Source organism: Globicephala melas, chromosome 19 (assembly GCF_963455315.2).
Source record: "Globicephala melas chromosome 19, mGloMel1.2, whole genome shotgun sequence".
Classification (NCBI taxonomy): Eukaryota; Metazoa; Chordata; class Mammalia; order Artiodactyla; family Delphinidae; genus Globicephala; species Globicephala melas.
In genome coordinates, this window is record NC_083332.1 from 56,398,575 (window position 1) to 56,417,506 (window position 18,932).

Here is an 18,932-nt window from a genome sequence, read left to right on the forward strand (position 1 = left end):
TGGGGTTTTATCCCCAAAGTCTGTGAGCATGGTCCCTCTGGAAAAAGGTGACACAAAATCCTTGCTGAGCCTCATGGTGGAAATCAAAGATTTCAGCTGATCACTGGCAATTCTAGACTATTGAAATCGCACTTGGCTAAAAGAACAGTGGTAGGTACAGTGAGTCTAGTGTGGTAAGACACCCTGTCCTGGATCATCACAAAACTTATTTACCATATTGCAAAACATGAAGATGACGAAAGTGAGAATCCCAGCTTACCATGGGAAGCAGGAAGATCAACAAAGAAACCCAAGACTTTTGTTCTAAATTATTTGTTCTTCTCAGGTTATTCCATCCACGTGAGAGTGTTCTGGCCACCAGGTAATTGCCCTGGGGATTTTACCAGAGAGATAATTTTGTTTAGCTCTACTTTCTGTTCTTCCTCCTATTTTGATAATAGGTAATGATTCACTGCTGGATATCATGTAACCTCTTTCTTTGACTTTGTCCTGTGCTCTCTCTCCTAACTATCCAAGATGAACTCATTCCATATAGAGAACGTCTTAACTGGAAACATGTTACTTTTTAGACTGGGTATGATTTTTAGGTAAGACAAATGTTTGCGCAAGACATTTTCATGGATGATCACAAAAGTTACACTTTCGTCTTGAATATTCATGGTATTCAAGCAAACTGGGACTGGAAAAGATCCTAGAAGGGCTACTGATATTAATACATGTCATTGCTATTGCAATGGCTGGAATTTTTTGGCTGGAGTGGGGGTAAGGGGGATGTTCTGTGGTTCAGCATCCACTTACCTTCCTATTTGGAAGTCATTCCCCAGGTGTGAGATCTTGGTGGAAAGCAACGCTTTTCTTTTCCTCCAACTACGGAAGCCAGAGATCTAAAGCCTGCCTCTCCCAGAATCTTAACCTTTAGGACTTGGGCATCGTGAACAAATGTATGACCTTCCTAGGATATGGAATGTCGACCGAGGGATATGAAGAGTGATGACGGAAGTCTCCCACAAATGATAGTTGTTGCGTTTCCTGTTTCTTGACCCTTTGGAGGCACTTGGTCCCATCAATTCTATTTTTCAAAACTAGTCTTCCAGACTTGCCTTGATTAAGTGAATCTCATATATATATATATATATATATATATATATATGAGATTGCACAAATTGCACAAATTTAACTTACAAAGCTCAACTCTTGAATAAGAGTTGAATAAGTTGCACAAATTCAACTTAAAAAGCTCAACTCTTGGGATGATGAAAAAGTTCCAGAGACGGATAGTCGTTATAGTTGCATAGCACTGTGAATGTACTTTTTATGCCACTGCGTTACATACTTAAAAGTGGTTAAAATGATAAATTCGTATGGTATATATATTTTACCACAATTTTTAAAGAACTCAGTTCTACTACATACTAGCTGTGTGCCTTTGGGCAAATTAACCTTCTAAGCCTGATTTCTTATCTAAAAAGGGAGATGATAACAGTACGAGCATCATGGGGTTGCTGTAAGGATCAAATTCATTAATTCAAGTAAATTGCCCAACAGAGTTCCTGGCACATAGGAGGACAGAAATGATCGTTAGCTTAATAAATAAATAAATAAAGGCAGTAAAGATTCTTATCAGGAAGAATAGGAGGTGTGAACTTCATTGTTTGTCCATGAAAGACTACCTTGTACTCTTGTGGGAGGAAGAAGCATTAGCCAATCATCAGCCGTCCCACCATCCAGCCTCAACCTAGAAAGGACACACCAAGGACACACTTCAACAACAAACATTTATTTCTCACAGTTCTGGAGTGTGGCAAGTCCAAGATCAATGTGCCAGCAGATATGGTGTCTGGAGAAGACCCACTTCCTGGTTTGCAGATGGCCATCTTCTTGCATCTTCACGTGGCAGAGAGAGAGAAAAACAAGCTCTTTCCTTTCTCGTCTTCTAAGGGCACTAATCCCATCATGAGGGGTCTACCCTCATGAACTAATTACCTCCCAAAAGTTCCACTCCTAATACCGTCACATTGTGGGGTAGGTTTTCAACATATGAATTTGGAGGGGATGCATTCAGCTCATAACACTCTCTAAAAATAATTCCAAAATACCCATATTATACCACCATGCTGCTTTGCTACCAAGAGTGTGACGTGTTTGGAGCAATATTAACCAGAATTCAAAACACAAAACAAAACGAACCACTGTGCAGGAGGAGGAGAGAGTTCTCCTTTGACCTTAAAATGGGAGAGACTAGTAGAGTCTCCCCAGTTCTTCTTATAAGCTTCCCTGGAAAAGTGTTCCCTCAAACACCAGTCTCCCTTTCCTCTCCCAACATGCCCAGGTCAAATCTTAGTCTCACCCCTTACATTATAGCCTGAAGCCTTCCGTCCAGGGGAGGCCACCTAATGACTTGGGATTATGAAGTTGTTTCTCAGTAGAAACCAAAAAAGGAGAGATGGGCATCCAGGGCCTGTCTGGGTCCCCATGCTACTGCGTCCCTGCAGGTGAGGCAGAGTCCTAGACAGAGCGAGAGGAGGAGTGGGCTTTTGGGATGGTACACTCTGTCCCTCTTTGTAGAGGGTGCATCCTTCTGGAGCCATTCACCCTGAGGACCCATGAAAATGTGGGGCTGTGTTTTGGGAGTGGGCCTTTGAAAACACTGTGGCGATGAGGAGGAGATAATTAAAATACTTGTGCTTGTAAGCAATGGAAACTGAGTTCTGACTCTGAACAAAATGGGAGTTGTTTATATATATATAAAATCTCAAACAAATGCAGAGTGAGCATGCCCCAAAGTTTTATTTAACTCATAATGAGAGAACCAGTGGGATGGCAGAGCTGGCTTCAAAGAGGATATGAGAACTGATATATAAAATATAGCGCTCTTAAAATAATAGAAGGATGCTAGAATTAGATTGCTAAATGCAATACAAAACTTCAAGACTGGTTAAGGTTCTACAAACAATATGTTCATACTGTTTGGGTCTATATTCTCGGCTGATCAGAAATCATCTGCATCTCTACTGCATAAAAATATTGTAATTTGCACCCTCCAAGTTTTTTCCAAGTTACTATCTACCATTGCAGAACTGGGTCCCTGGTCAATATGTAAGTTCACATTTCCTTGGAGGGTCAGGTGGTTCTTAGAGGGCTTTTAGACAATGCTCTGGCCTGATACTAGAAAGATCACAGATGTCGTTGTGCCTTATTTCCAAGTTTTGGGTGACATTTTCATAATAATAACCAAGGTAGGGATTGATGAGCAATCAGAAATTGTTTTCCACCAAGCCTTAGATAAGGCCTCAGATGCTTCTCCAGAACTGTGCTCCATGCAGCCACTACCAGTTGATGGGAACTAGTGCAAGGGACGAAATTGATTTGCCATCCACCGTGGCTTGGTTTAGAAGTTCCAGATAGCTTCTCCCACAGCTGGCTGAGGCTAGTCCAATGACTCAGTCAAAGCTCTGGCTTAGCCACGAGGAAAGACCTAAACAAGCATCATCTCTCAGTGAAAGAAGGTGAGAGGCCAAAGGAAGTGGGAGGTCAAAGGAAACTATTTTTTTTCATCCTAGATGAATGTTCACTTGCTCTTCCTAAAGTCAGGATTTCATAGATAAGCTACATGGCTTCAGAGCCATTTATGTCAGGCTGATGGGATGCTTTGATTGTTCCTAGTGTAGAGAGTTGTGTGTTAATGGGTGAGGAGCTTGGAAGGGGGATGGGAAATTTGCTCTTAGTTACACTGGGTGCTGCTAATGACCTTACAGAGCGTATGGTCCATCCATCCAGTCAACGGACTTGTTGTAATCAAGAGAAATGGGAAGATTAGGCCCCTGAGGAGAAGCAATCATCCTTCATTCATTCCAAGGCATCCCCTGGCACCTACTATGTGCCAAGCTTTATTGAAGTCCATTGGAAGCTGTCAGTGAGTCTCTCCCCTAGAAAGACCATGAGATGCTACCATAGAACAAATTTCCTTTGTGAGCTACACCAAGGCTCACGTGCTTCTGGTCTATTTGCAGCTAGAGGGAAGACTTAAGTACTGTGTCAGTGTCCTTCCTTGGAGTGTTCTTTCTTATAATGACACAGTGTTTAAATTGTCAACAAAAACTCCTGCTTGAAAATTACACTTGACATTTATATTTCTATGCAAAATTGGGAAGAAGTTGGTTCATCAATGTTTCAAATAAGGTAAGAGGACACTAATTCAGTGTCATCATAGGTCTTTCATTTCTGTCCTGAGTGAAATGATAAAAAGGGACAGGAAATTTCCCCTCCCAGGACAGCTGTGAATGGTCAGGTGAAGAACAGCACAAGGAGGCAGAGGCTGGAAGCTGAGCAGGTGATACCTGGCATTGTGATTTTTATGTAGTAAAGGGAAAGTGGAAGATGTGACCCATCTCTGTGTCTTGGTGTCCTGTGACTTCTGCTTCACTGTTCATTATGAGTGAAATTCCTACCCTGTTGAGAGATGGGAGACAGCCCCACTTTGGTAGACCATGAAGCAACTGCACTGGGTGAGAAGCTATGGGAGGGTGGGGTGGGTCCAAAGCAAAGAAGACAGCCCCTGCCCTCCCAGAACTCACCATGTAGGAGACAGGAATATACCAAGACTATCAGCCTTCTCAGGGTCAACGTCCACAAGGACATTGAACAAGAGAACAAGAGAAACATCCTAAGATCGTAGGTAGGATTAATTACACCATGCAAATACTAATCAAAAAAAAGTTGGCATAGCTATACCAATGCCAGACAAAGTAGACTCTAAGGGAAAGAGTGTTTCATACATTTTATATCCTGCACACCCCAACTGGAGCCGAAATGTTTCTGCTCTGTGACTCCTGGCCACTCTGCCTTCTCTGATCTGCCCTGGGGTGTGAATGTCAAGCCAGATCGTGGCTGTCCGCTTTGCCCATCCGTCCTACACTGTTAAAAGGAGGGAGTTCTGCCTCAACCCTGAACCTTAGGTTTTCGCTTTCATCTCTCACCCACTGCATTACCAACTCCTTCTCCTGCTCAACAAGTTTTTCTTGAGTTCCCATGCTGCTCCAGGTACATCTGGGAACAAGATAGATGGATCCCTGCTCTCCTGGGAATTGACAGTATAACGAGGAAGACAAACATGCAGCGACTAGAGTCTGAGGTAAACGTGTGGTCATTGCTATTACTTTTGAGTGCACAGGGAGCTCTACTGACCTATGACAAGGGGTTCCTGATTTTAGCTGTTTCCCACCAGGGCTCCAACCACCAAGCCAATTACCACTGGCTCTTCTGAAAAGATGCCAGTAGAGGATGAAACCCTTGACAATCAGCCCCAGGAGGTGTTAAGAAGGATGACAGCCCTCTCTTGAATAACTGCTTGATGTTTCAGGCTGCTCAAGTCAACTCTAACTCAGATGTCTGCTGCTCCTAGACTCTTGAGAAGTGACTACCATCCCCATCCGACACCTCTGGGGAACGCTTGGCTCCGCTCAGGGGGCTGATTGTAAAGTCAGCCCCAATGTGGGGCCTCAGCACCCAGGTCTGCAGGCCCTGGGCCACAAGGAGGAACCTGTGTTCTGGCTTGAGGTGACAAACTGCAGAATCAGTTTGATCTGGTAATTGATTTTGAAACACCTGGGTACAGGCCAGGTGGCGGAGTCCCATGAGGGAGTAAGGGCCTCTCTAGCGAAAGCTGAGTGGATGGATGGAAATTGTCGGGCAGGGGTTGTGGCTGATTTTACATCATGTAACTTGCTGAACATCAGATAACAGGCCTCATTGAAAACTGGCTCATGCCTTTAGGCGGCTCCTTTCATACCTTCTCAGAAAATCCTGTAAATCAGGGCCCTGAATGGCTGCAGGGCTTCTGAATTCAGCCAAAGTCAGTTCCCTTCCTGTCTTCCCCAGGCTAGGTTTCAGGGTGGATGCTAGACTCTTTAGTACCTTTTGCAAATTAGTACACAATTTTACTAATTGTCCACTAGACAGACACAGTCCCAAGGATGTATGGCTTGTTAAGGGGAGTGAAGGCTGGGTTTCAGGTCCCTCTTACTGCCTTAGCAGGATGTGCTGTGAAACGTACAACCTGTGTAACCGTGCATGTCAGCCTTGCTGAGCTTTATGATGTCCAAGGACAGTTTCTATCATCCCTCCTTAAAATATGCACCTTGGGGGCTTCCCTGGTGCCGCAGTGGTTGAGAGTCCGCCTGCCGATGCAGCGGACACGGGTTTGTGCCCCGGTCCGGGAAGATCCCACATGCCGCGGAGTGGCTGGGCCCGTGAAGCCATGGCCGCTGAGCCTGCGCATCCGGAGCCTGTGCTCCGCAACGGGAGAGGCCACAGCAGTGAGAGGCCCGCGTACCGCAAAAAAAAACAAAACAAAAATGCACCTTGCAAGGACAGAGTTAGCATCAGACCCAAGGGGATGAGCAAGTAGCAATCAGAGAACAAAAGGTAGTAATCCAGCTTCAATTCCACTTCCCTGGCGAAGCCTTCAGTTTTAGGGGCACCAGAAATGATTCTGGATCCTGAACAGGTACCGAAAAACCACAGAGACTCTGATAGGACACCCAGAAGGCAGGGCAAGTTTTGGGTTTCAAAGTCCAAACTAACAATCAGGTGTGTTGTTATTACCTCTTACTTTGTGATCCTCAACATCTTGGAGGAGGCAGCCTGGAAAGCATTTCTAGGGGAAGAAGATGAGGAGACTGGGATGGGAAAGCAAGGAGATGATGGGTGGAGCAGAGGCTGGAGGTGGTGGGAGGGAATGGGGCAAATATATAGGGGAAGGGGCGCAACAAGAAAAAGAAGAGAGGGTAAGCGGGGGGTGGGGGGGAAGGAGGTCGGTTGTAGAGCAGGGGGATGAGGAATCTTGGCTGGATAACATTCTATTTTTCTCAGGTTGAAGTCAGTACAATCCAGAATGCTGAAGGGGCTGAAGGTCTAGAGTGGTAATGGAGGACCTCTCTGAGGAGGTTACATTTAGGCTAAGAGCAAAGGTTGAGAGGAATTAGTGGACATTATCATTTCAAACAGAGATTTTTTAAATTGAGTATTATTTCATGTATGAGAGACACACACACACACACACCCCTTAAGCACATGGCTCAAAGAGTTTTGAGAAGTGAATAGAGCTGTGTAGCCCACGCTGGTGGGAGTAGAGATCAACGTTCACTTTTTTCCATACAGACATCCAGGTGTTCCTGAACCATTTGTTGAAAAGACTTTACCTTCCTCACTGAGTTGCTGTCATACATTGTAAAAAATTTACCGGTCATACAGTTATGGGTCTATTTCTGGATTCTCCTCTATTCCATTGATATATTTGTCTATCTTATGCCAATACCATATGCTTTCTCTGTTTTCCCCCTCTTTTTCTGTCTTTTATTTTTGACCTCCTTTTTTCAACTTGACTATATTCTACTTCAATTCCTTTGGTGGTTACTCAAAATTTTAACAGGTACACTTAAGGGTTTTTTCTTTTTTTAATAAATTTATTTATTTATTTTTGGCTGCATTGGGTCTTTGTTGCTGCGCACGGTCTTTCTCTAGTTGCGGTAAGCGGGGGCTACTCTTCGTTGTGGTGCACGGGCTTCTCACTGCCGTGGCTTCTCTTGTTGTGGAGCACAGGCTCTAGGTGTGCGGGTTTCAGCAGTTGTGGCACGTGGGCTTAGTAGTTGTCGCTTGCGGGCTCTAGAGCACAGGCTCAGTAGTTGTGGCACATGGGCTTAGTTGCTCCACGGCATATGGAATCTTCCAGGATCAGGGATTGAACCCGTGTCCCCTGCATTGGCAGGCGGATTCTTAACCACTGTGCCACCAGGGAAGCCCCTGGTGTTATTTTTTAAACCAGATAATTAGACTATTTACAATCAATGCATATTTAAAAATTTTAAATAATTACACAACTTACAATCAATGCACACGTAGACTGTCCAATCAATTTTTGCTGATTTCTGTCCTCACTAATTCTTCTTACATGACACAACATCTGTCTTTATTTTCCTAGTTCCATTTTTTAATACTTTTTTCAGGGAGGGTCTGTGAAGAATAATAGCTCTTGATCTCTGGGTTTCTGAAAATGAATTTCAATCCAGAGTTCTATGCTCAAATGAGCTATCATCACGAGTGATTCCATTTCTGGGCATGAGTTCAAGGTCTAGTTCCCAAAGGATTTATCTTATAGACAGCCTCACATGAGTCACACAGCTGTTTTCTTCTTTTTTTTAAGACAATTTTTTAGAAAGAAGTTTTAGGTTCATAGCAAAGTTCAGGGGAGAGTACAGAGATTTGTAATATAACCACTGTCCCCACACATACATAGCCTCCCCCACTATCCATATGTCCCACCACAGTGGTACATTTGTTACAAATGATGAACCTACATTGACTCGTCATAATCACCCAAAGTACAGAATTTGCCTCAGGTTTTACTGATGTCATACATTCTACGGGTTTGGATAAGTGCGTAATGACATGTATCCACCACTGTAGTATCGTACAGATAGTTTCACGGCCCTAAAAATCCTCTGTGCCCTGCCTATTCATCCGCCCTTCCTCCCTCCCCTGGCAACCACTGATCTTTTGACTGTCTCCATAGTTTTGCCTTTCCCAGAATGTCACAAAATTGGAATCATCCAGTATGTAGCCTTTTCAGATTGATTTCTTTCACACAGTAACGTACATTTACGTTTCCTCCCTATCTCTTCATGGCTTGATAGCTCATTTCTTCTTAGCACTGAATAACATTCCATTGTCTGGATGGACCAGTTTATTTATCCCTTCACCTACTGAAGGACATCTTGGTTGCTGCCAAGTTTGGGGAATCATGAATAAAGCTGCCGTAAACATCTGTGTGCAGGTTTTTGTGTGGACATATTTTCAACACCCTTGGGTAAATACCAAGGAGCGTGATTGCTGGATCAGATGGTAAGAATGTATTTTAGTTTTGTAAGAAACTGCCGAATTGTTTTCCGAAGTGGCTGCACCACTTTGCATTCCCGGGCCACACGGTTCTGATTTCTGCTTGTTGCTGGGGCTAAGTTCCCCTGGCGGCCACGGGAACATTTTGTCTTTTGTTTTCAGGTTTGGCTATATGTTTTTAAACTTGGGGCGTAGTCGTCTGTATCTGTTTAGTCCTCCATCTTGGGCAGACTTGTTTACACTCAGGAACAAGCACTACCGAGACACAGGACAAAGCAAGTGTACAAACCCTACTGAGGAGAGAGGTTTGGAGAGAAGGCCGTCTGATTGTATGGTCATAAGAGACTGAGAGCTAATAAGGTGAGATTACAAAGGCAGGTCTGAACCACACAGGGCCAGGGTAAGGAGTTTTGAGTTTATTCCCAGTGTGGTGGAAAACCATAGAAACATTTTAAGTAGAGAAAGTGACATGATTGATTTCGAGATTTAAAAAGTAATTTGGCATTTATTGCTGGCTTTCTCGTTCTCTTTACTTATCTAGCTTCTGAGAGCTCCTGATTTTACTTTCATATACATATGGCTGTTTCCACAGCCTCCAAGCATTTACATTTTGAGAATGACTTCCAAAATATAAATAAAAGTTTCCAACATTAGTCTGCAGAAAAGAAGAAATCATGGTAAAGAACTGGACTAATACTGGGTTATAAATTGCATGACTCAAAGGAAGCAAAAATGCAATTTGCATTAGTTTTAGCCAAATCTTAGTAAATTAAAATATATCAAGTAATTATTTAATAAATGCAGTGCAACAAAAAGAGTGAGATGGAGTAGGGAAACTATAGATTAAAAGACACTTGAGAGAAATATCAATGAGTGATTATGTGGAGAACTTATTTGGATCTTGAATTAAGCAAACCGTAAAAAAAAAATATGACATTTGTTAGATAGTTGAATTGGATATTTTATGATATTAAGAAAATGTTACTTTACATGTGATAATAGTTATTTTAAAAGTCCTTATCTTTTAGACATATATACTAAAATATTTTCAGATGAAATGGTATGACATGATATTTCATTCAAAATAACATAGAGTGGGGTAAGTGGATGGAAGTATAAATGTAACAAGATGGCTGTAAGTAAGTTGTTGAAGCTGGAAAATGGGTACATGGAAACTTATGATACTATTCAGTCTACTTTTTTGTATAGATTTGAAATTCTGCAATAAAAATCTTTGAAAGAAATTTGCCATCTTTAAACATTCAGTAAGAAATATGAATGTAATCAATACAAATTTTCTAGATAAAAGTCTGTGATCCTTCTCCTTTCCAATCATTCTTTTCTTGATTTTATGTATTATCTATCTATCTATCTATCTATCTATCTACCTATCTATCATCTATCTGTCTGCCTGCCAATCTACCCATACATTGTCAATAACAATTGTTCCAAAGTCTGACTCAGAGTTGCTGTCTTAATTTGGGTTCCCCCAGAAGCAGACCCTGAAATGAAGGTTCAAGTGCAAGCAGTTTATTTTGGAAGTGCAGGAAACGTGCAAACAACATGGATAAATCTCAAAACATTATGCTGAGCAAAAGAACCTGGGTACAAAAAAATATGTACTATAAGATTCCACTTATATGAAATTTTAGAACAGGCAAAACTAACATAATGTGGCAGAAACAGATCAGTGGTTGCCTAAGACAGGAGATCAGGAATTGACCACAGGGAGGAATGAGGGAATTTCTAGGGTGGATGGAAGCAGTCTACATCTCCATTGTGGTGATGGTTACCCAGGTGAATACTTTTGTCAAAAGTCATCAAACCATAGATTTAAAATGGTTGCATCTTATCACATACACATTATACCTCAATGTTGACTAAAAACAGAAATTCCCTTTACCAGTTGATAAGAGTGTCAAAATAAAAGAGACATATAAAATGACCTGACCTTTTAAAAGAGTTATTTTCAAAATCTTCAGCTTGAAGCCAATCTCTTCCTTGGCCCCTTCTCAGGGAAGTTCAGTGAAGAAACAGCTTTCCATACTTCCTCCACCTCTTCATTTTCTTCCTAAGGAAGAAAGCATTTATTCCTCATCAAGGAAATGAAGAGTGAATTTATATTCGATTTTTTACATTCAGAGTTGATTTAATACGAATTAGAATTTCTGGAATAAGACAGTACTAATTCTAACACTTTTAAGTATTAAAGCCAATAAGCTTCCAACACGCATAATTCACATTCACGAGACGGCTTTTCTTAGCTTCATAATTATTACTTCCTCACACCTTTGGAATCACTGGCATCTATTTCTCATTTTTGTGTAATCTCTTCATCTGGGAGAAGTAAGCTCAGGGAGACTTCAGGCATTTCTTAGTTTTGCTCTTCTGCTCCCAGCTATAAACACTTGGAAACATACAGTTTCTGATTTGAAAATTACTGACTGCCAATCCATGGATGCTGGAGGGTGTTTTGAAACCCTCTGCCGCCACCCAGCTGTCTGCCTCATCATGAGGACACGTGTTTCAGCCTCACTTTCTTTCACCAGCGAGCCTTCTGGCCCAGTGGTTTCCTACTCGATTCCTGCTGGAAGCTCTAGGGCTTCTGCTACTTTTGCTACAGAGGCTAGAATTCACCTCAGAATTGTACATTTGGCCATATGGATTGTAATGTCTAAGAATCCAGATGCCAGCTTTCCCAGAATCAAGGGCATAGAGGCCATAATCTGTTGAACAGTTCTGAAATCAGCTACAGTCTTACCACAAGCTTGTGCAATAACTACCATCCTGTGTAATAACTGGCCAGCCAGCAACCTAACATTCTGGGATTATTTGCTTCCCTTCAAATTTCTCTAGAGCAATATCTGCACTGCAGTTTATCCCACAGAGTTGATTTCTCCCGGCTAATTCGGAGAAACATGTTTTTTCCCTTTCCAAACCTTATTATCCAATTTACAGCGGTAGGAGGTATTTACAGGGATTCAAGAAAAGATTCCCAACCCTCTCACACTGTTGGTGGGAATGTAAATTGATACAGCCACTATTAGGAACAGTGTGGAGGTTCCTTAAAAAACTAAAAATAGAATTACCATATGATTCAGCAATCCCACTCCTGGGCATATATCCAGAAAACATGAAACCTCTAATTTGAAAAGATACATGCACCCCAATGCATGTATGGTAGCGCTATTTACAATAGCCAAGATAGAGAAGCAACCTAAATGTCCATCGACAAATGAATGGATAAAGAAGATATGGTACCTATATACAATGGAATACTACCCAGCTGTAAAAAAGAATGAACTAATGCCATTTGCAGCAACATGGATGGACCTAGAGCAGGGGTCCCCAATCCCTAGGCCGAGGACCGGTACTGGTCCACGGCCTGTTAGGAACAGGGCCACACAGCAGAAGGTGAGCCGCAGGCGAGCGAGTGACGCTTCATCTGCTCCCCATCGTTCCCGATCACTCGCATTACTGCCTGAACCATCGCTCCTATTACTGCCTGAACCATCCCCCCTCCCATCCCTGGAAAAACTGTCTTCCACACAACCAGTCCCTGGTAACAGAAAGGTTTGGGACCACTGACCTAGAGATTATCATACTAAGTGAAGTAAGTCAGACAGAGAAAGACAAATAACATATGATAACACTTACACGTGGAATCTAAAAAAACGATACAAATGAACTTATTTACAAAACAGAAATAGACTCACAGACATAGGAAAAATACTTATGGCTACCAAAGGGGAAAGGGGTGGGGGGAAGGATAAATTAGGAGTTAGGGATTAGCAGATGCATACCACTATATATAAAACAGATAAACAACAAGAACCTACCATATAGCATAGGGAACTACATTCAATATCTTGTAATAACCTATAATGAAAAAGAATATATATATTGAAATATATAAAATATATATAATTGAATCACTTTTCTCTACACCTGAAACTAACACAACATTGTAAATCAACTGTAATTCAATTAAAAAAAAAAAAAAGATTCCCAGGACTTCCCTGGTGGTCCAGTGGGTAAGACTCTGCGCTCCCAATGCAGGAGGCCCGGGTTCGATCCCTGGTCAGGGAACTAGATCCTGCATGCATGCCGCAACTAAGAGTCCGCATGCCTCAATTAACGATCCTGCATGCCACAACTAAAACCCGGAGCAGCCTAAATAAATAAATAATAAATAATTTAAAAAAAAGATTCCCGAACTCACTGGCAGCCGGGGAAATGCAGATGAAAGAAACAAAGTGCCACGCCTTGTACAGGTAAGATTGGCAAACGTTTTAAAGTTGGTATTTTCATTAGGTATTGCTGCATAACGAAGTGCCCCCCTTAAGATTCTTGGAATCTCTCTTACATAACAAAGAAGATCTAGGAGACATACCTTTAAATCTGACATCTCAAAATCAGAAAATGGTCTACAGCTGCATCCTTGACTTTTGACGATTTACCTGAAAATTATTCTAAGACCAAATTTTATTGACAACACTCCAGATTTGATCTTTGCGTTTTCTTACTTTGAGGACCTTTTGCTTGCTAGAAAGACCACCCTTGTCCCTCACATTTCCTCTAAATTCTGCTACAAAACTAAACAGTTCCTTCTGTAGTTCATCTCTCTGGCTTTTTAAAACCATATTTACCTATTTTACCACAGGCAGCCAGAAGAAGCCATTTGTTGCTTTTAACTTTCTACCTGGGAATTTCCCCAGCCAGATCTTACCAGATGGGGTGGGCGCTGGAGTTAATTTCCGGGAAGAATCAGCCTCAGATGGCTTGCATATTCTGTTTGACAGAGAGAGTAGAATCTGGTGCCTGGAATAAATCAGAAGGGAGAAGTAAATCCCAAACTAAGAATTTTATAATTCTAACCTCCTGGGGAAGGTACTGAAATTCTACTCCATTACTCTTGAAACTTCAACTAAAGACTTTGAATTTGTGAATATATGCCTGCAGATAGAATTATCTCACAAAACAGTGAAGTATGCAAAATCTCTGAGGAGCCAATATTTATTAAATAAATTCACAGAGAGTCACTAAAAACATTTATGTGAGGCTAGGTAAACAGAAAAAAAACTTTTTTTCCATTCAATTCACTATTATCTTTAAATACCTACTTCTTTACAAAGCCCTACATGAGGGACTTGGTTTGGAACCAAAGAACAGTGAGGCATAATCCCTGCTTTGAAATTAGGTAATATATCATAGAATATGACCTAAATGAATATGTGATGACACAGTTATACTCCAAGTGAGCACTCATCAAATAATTGCTTTTCCAATTTTTTTGTTACCATAGATTGACATGTGAAATCTTTCTTAATACGGGATCACTAATATAGAGAATACCCTATTTACGAAATTAATCGTTTATGTTGAAAACAGATTATTAATGTGAATTTAACCCATACCATCTGGAAAAAGTAAATTTAGAAAAAAGGAAATATTAAAAAAATACCAGGTAGTACAATATAATTCTGTGAGATTCTGTTTGGGAACAATTAGGGTCTTATGGGGCTAGGTTGTTTTATGCCTGTTTCCCAATTCTAGTCTTTTGCTTTCCCCTGTAGTGTGACACGAGAGAAAGAGTGTGGGCTTTCAGTTCAGTAAATCTGGGCTCCTATACTGCTCTATCACTTAAAAGCTGTGTGACATCAGGTGAGTTACAGAATGTCTTTGTACCTCAGTTTCTTCATGGATAAAATGGAGGCAATAAATTATATCTCCAGTCCACAAGTCAGTGGCTGGCTGAGCGTCAGAACTCAACATTTGCTTAACAAACAAACAGTCGAATAATATCAGAAATATTCCCGGCACTTGGCTGGCATTTAATGACAAATCTTCGCATGCCTGTTGCAGTGGTATGAGTAACTGCTTCTACCTTGCTTCATTTTCCTCCAGGTAACATCTGGGTCCTCCATTACCAGCTCCCTTCTTGGTTAAATACCTGCTAGGGCTTCTGATGATCAAGTGTGGGTTTCTGCTTTGTACTCCTGAGGTAGCTCATGTTTTCTGTTACCATGGACTCCAGAATCTGGTCTATGGCTCAAACAGCACGCTTGTTATTATCCATTTTTAAGTTGTTCCCATCCCAATGAGGTTAAATGAGAATCTGAGGTGGGAGTAGCAAAGGTTCAAGGACCCATCCACTTGGCGTGGGTGTCATATGTGGTAAAGCCACATCAGGAACAATGATCAGAGCAGAGGTCGGAGATGGGGACGTGGGTGTGAGAGCTTGCCATGAGTGGGAGAGGAGGAAGACAAGTCGCCGGGAATCATAATCTGCCAATATTTGTCAGGTTGTCATCTTCATTACCTGATTGTCTTGTTTGATCCTGCTGCAATTTTGCAACAACACATGATTACCTCTGCTACTCATGGGCAGACAGGCTTTTCTCCCATCCAGACAATGCGGATGGAAGAGAAATTAGCAAGGGATAGCAACCAGATTAAATACGCCTTACAGAGAACAGTGTGATTTTGCATCTTTTTTCCTGGGGCAAGTGAAAACACAGGCCACATGGAAAACAAGCTAAATATGTTGAAGGGAAACTCCAGGATATAAAATTGAGCTGCTGGCTTGGAAGGTAGTATCCTCTCTGTGTAAATAGTTTCTTTGTCCAAAGAGGGCTAAACAGGGCCCATTTATGGATTAATGACTTTCATGATGATTAAAATTAAAATTAGAACTTACCGTGTAGTGAGAAGCTTATAGCTCTATAAAAACTTACAGAGACACCAAATAATTTTAGTAAACTGCTTATGGAAGGCTTTGCCTACAGGGAGAGGGGAAGTCAGACCACAGACTCTCTTTTAAGAAGCTGCCAATACACCTTGGACTCAAATGATAAGGTACCTATGTGTTCTCTGAAGCCAGGATTGGGAAAATGTAAGAGTGTTTTGGTAGGCAAGTGGAGACACTGGTATCTTCATAAAAGACATTATACATGGGAAGTTCTCTGGAGATTTTCTTGCAATTACTATTATAGCTATATCTTCTCTCCCTCCCCAAATAGCCCACTTTGATAAAGTTCGTCAACCAACTTGAATGTCAGCGAATGGCTGGTTGTATATGAGTGAAATGATGATTATCTTTTAAATTGAATTTTGTATCCATTAGCCAGTGGTATTCAGTTTTCTTCCCCAAGATCTGGGAGGGCAAAAAGTTTCAGTCGCCTGATTTGGTGGCTTTGTCTCTGTGGCATTAACCACTGAAGGGTCTGCTTCCAGCAGAGACAGCTCCCTTAATGGCTGGAGCACAAACATCCCTGATCCCACTGGTGGCATCCTCTTCTTAAATTGGGTGCAGGCTTCCTCAGAGACATGATCAAATGGTTGTATTTTATAGTACGATTAGAAATAAACCTGAGCATTGTGAGACTGAATACACAAATGGACAATGGCCAGACCACATATAAAAACAGAATTTTGATTCATAACCTGCAGCAACCTGCCCAAGAAATCAAACCTTTATAATAAACAACTCAGGAAGCCAGCCTGCTACAAGCCAGACTTGGCAGGAAGTCAGATGGCTATCTCCAGGGACAATCCAGGAAGCTAAAAAATAACTTTGTAACAATCAGCCCCAAATGGTCAGGACTTGCTTAATAACTGACAACTTGCTTAATTTTTCTCCCTATTTCCAATTTGGGACCAACTAGAGAAAGTAAAATACAAGACCCTAACCAATGACTTAGGATGCCCTGCTGCTAGTTGGCTGTCTATAACTTTCCCATGCCAACAGCCTCCAATCAAGGCACGCCTAACCCTTCCCTTTTTCCCACTGTAAAGCTTTCCCACTGTCTGTCTGCCTGCCTGAGTCTGCTAAGGCACAAGTGATGGTGGCTGACTTCCTAGCTATACAGCAAGCTCAGAAAAAAGTCTTTGTTTTTTCTCATTTGGTTGGTCATTACTTCCACAGCAGTGTGGTTTAAACATGCTCTGTAGGCCAACTGGTTCCCAAATCCATTCACTTAAGAAACATTTATCAAAGCCTTTAATATGAGCCATATCCCTTGCTAGGTGCAGGAGTAAATAAAAAAAAGGTAAGATATAGTTCCTGCCCTAGAGGACAGTAAGTAGCTTGACAACTAAGGGGATGAACATGAATGACTCAGCAACCAAGCCGATGGGCATTACTGTGCTGGGCAGTGTTCTCCAAAAAGTGGTCTGCTAACTTCTGGTTACACGAGATAACTTCCAGGAAGTGGAAAGGGTTGAACGTTTTTACTTTAATAGTTGTAAACTTGAATGCAGATTAGAAAAAGCAGGGTTTCAAGCCGTACGGAGCCCATGATTTCAGATATTACTGCTGTAGGATGAGTCTGTATCTGTCAAAATCTAGTCAGGAGATAAAAGCCATCCTTATTTTAACAGGGGAAATCTAATATAAATAATTGTTAATGGGGTACTAAAAAGCTAAAAAGGCAAAAAGAGAACGCTTAAGGTTATCATGCAGGAAGCTGCCACTCTTAGGGAAGAGGCTGAAATTGTTCAATTTTAGAAGCTTGGAGGGCCCTGGAGAGCTGAAATTCAAGACCTCTGACAAGAAGTTGCTGCTCAGGGTCTCGCCTGACGGTCCAGTGGTTGACTCTGCCTTCCAGTTCAGGGGGTGCGGGTTTGATCCCTAGTGGGGAGCTGAGATCCCACATGCCCCGAGGCCAAAAAACCAAAACATAAAACAAAAGCAACACTGTAATAAATTCAATAAAGGCTTCAAAAATGGTCCACATTAAAAAAAAAAAAAACAACTTAAAAAAGCTGCTGCTCACGTAAAACCAGTGTCTCTGAGCTGAGTGGGGGGCCCTGTGGGCCAGGGTACCAGGCAGACATCTGAGGGGCACCAAGTGTTATCAACAACTGTGACTGGAACGCCATCCTTTGCTGGGGTGAAGAGGTATTGTTTGGGGGGGTGGGGGGTGGGCAAAGGAAGAGGAAGCAAAGAGGAAGCAGACAGGAAGGGCCAAGCCCTTTCTTCCCCCTCTAGCTTTGCTGTCTACTTCTGGGCTCCATCGGCTGATCCTAGTAAGGAGGCAGCTGGCGAATGAGAAACGGGGTTTGCCTAGTGCCAGCCCAGCATCAGAAGCTGAGTATAGAAGAGTGTTTGAATCTGAGAAACAACAGGTTAATATCTGCAAGTCTGTCCCTTGGGCCATTCAGCATACACGTGCGCGTGAACACATGCACGCACACGCACACTTCTGAACGTGATTAAACTTCCCAGAAGAAAAACTCCATTTCTACCTAACAAATTGCAAACATCCTTTGTACAAAAGATGTTCGCACTCGTTCTCCAAAATCCCAGCAAACATTGTATCTGTTTCTGGGAAACAGTTACACATTCATCTTATCTCCTGTCAGTTACACCTGGACTTTAGTCATAGACCCATCTGAATATTCTATTATCTCAAGGCTAGGAGCAAAGTTAACCCTCTTTAAAAAAATGTACACAATAATAAGAGGACGGAGGAGAAAGAAGTTAGTACACACACACACCAAGGAAAAAAAGATGTGAAGCTGCTCCGTAATTTGTTCCTGTAATTGGTCACAAGGCTGTAAGGGTCGCAAGTTAATAAACTTCATTCTTTCCCTACACACTCCATGTTTCCTCTTTCCTCAGCCAGCATCTCAACTGCTCAGGGTTGACACCTGCTAGGGTGACCCAAGACTTCATAACCTAAAGGGTTGAAATCGTTCCCACCTCTGAGGTTGTAGTTTTTCATTAAAATTTGTCATTGGACAGGGAAGTGCTAAGAAAGATGCCCTGGAGAATGCTCTGGGTTTGACATCCTTCTTCATCACCCATTGTGTAGGAACAAAACACATGTCCCTTTGTTCCCAAGATCACATGCACCAGCCAGGAGAGTAAACTTCTTTGCCCACTGATTTACTGGTAAAATGACCAGATTGTTTCAATTTCAGTCTTAATGGGACCACTGTTGTCCTCCCTGGTGGGAGCACACCTTCCTTGGGAACCCAGATCTCCAAACAATGGAGGTCAAAATTGAGGGACAGGAAGCAAAATGCCTAAGTGG

The 18,932-nt window shown here is 41.9% G+C and overlaps 1 long non-coding RNA gene across 1 annotated transcript; it reads right to left on the reverse strand.

Moving 5' to 3' along the window:
• Positions 1–1,807: 1,807 nt before the first annotated feature.
• On the reverse strand, positions 1,808–15,897 carry LOC115856759 (uncharacterized). Its single transcript, XR_004040985.2, has 4 exons — positions 13,622–15,897; positions 12,732–12,771; positions 10,844–10,963; positions 1,808–1,884 (listed from the first exon to the last, which is right to left on the reverse strand). It is a non-coding gene; the product is annotated as an uncharacterized lncRNA (long non-coding RNA).
• Between the last annotated feature and the right edge of the window lie 3,035 nt (positions 15,898–18,932).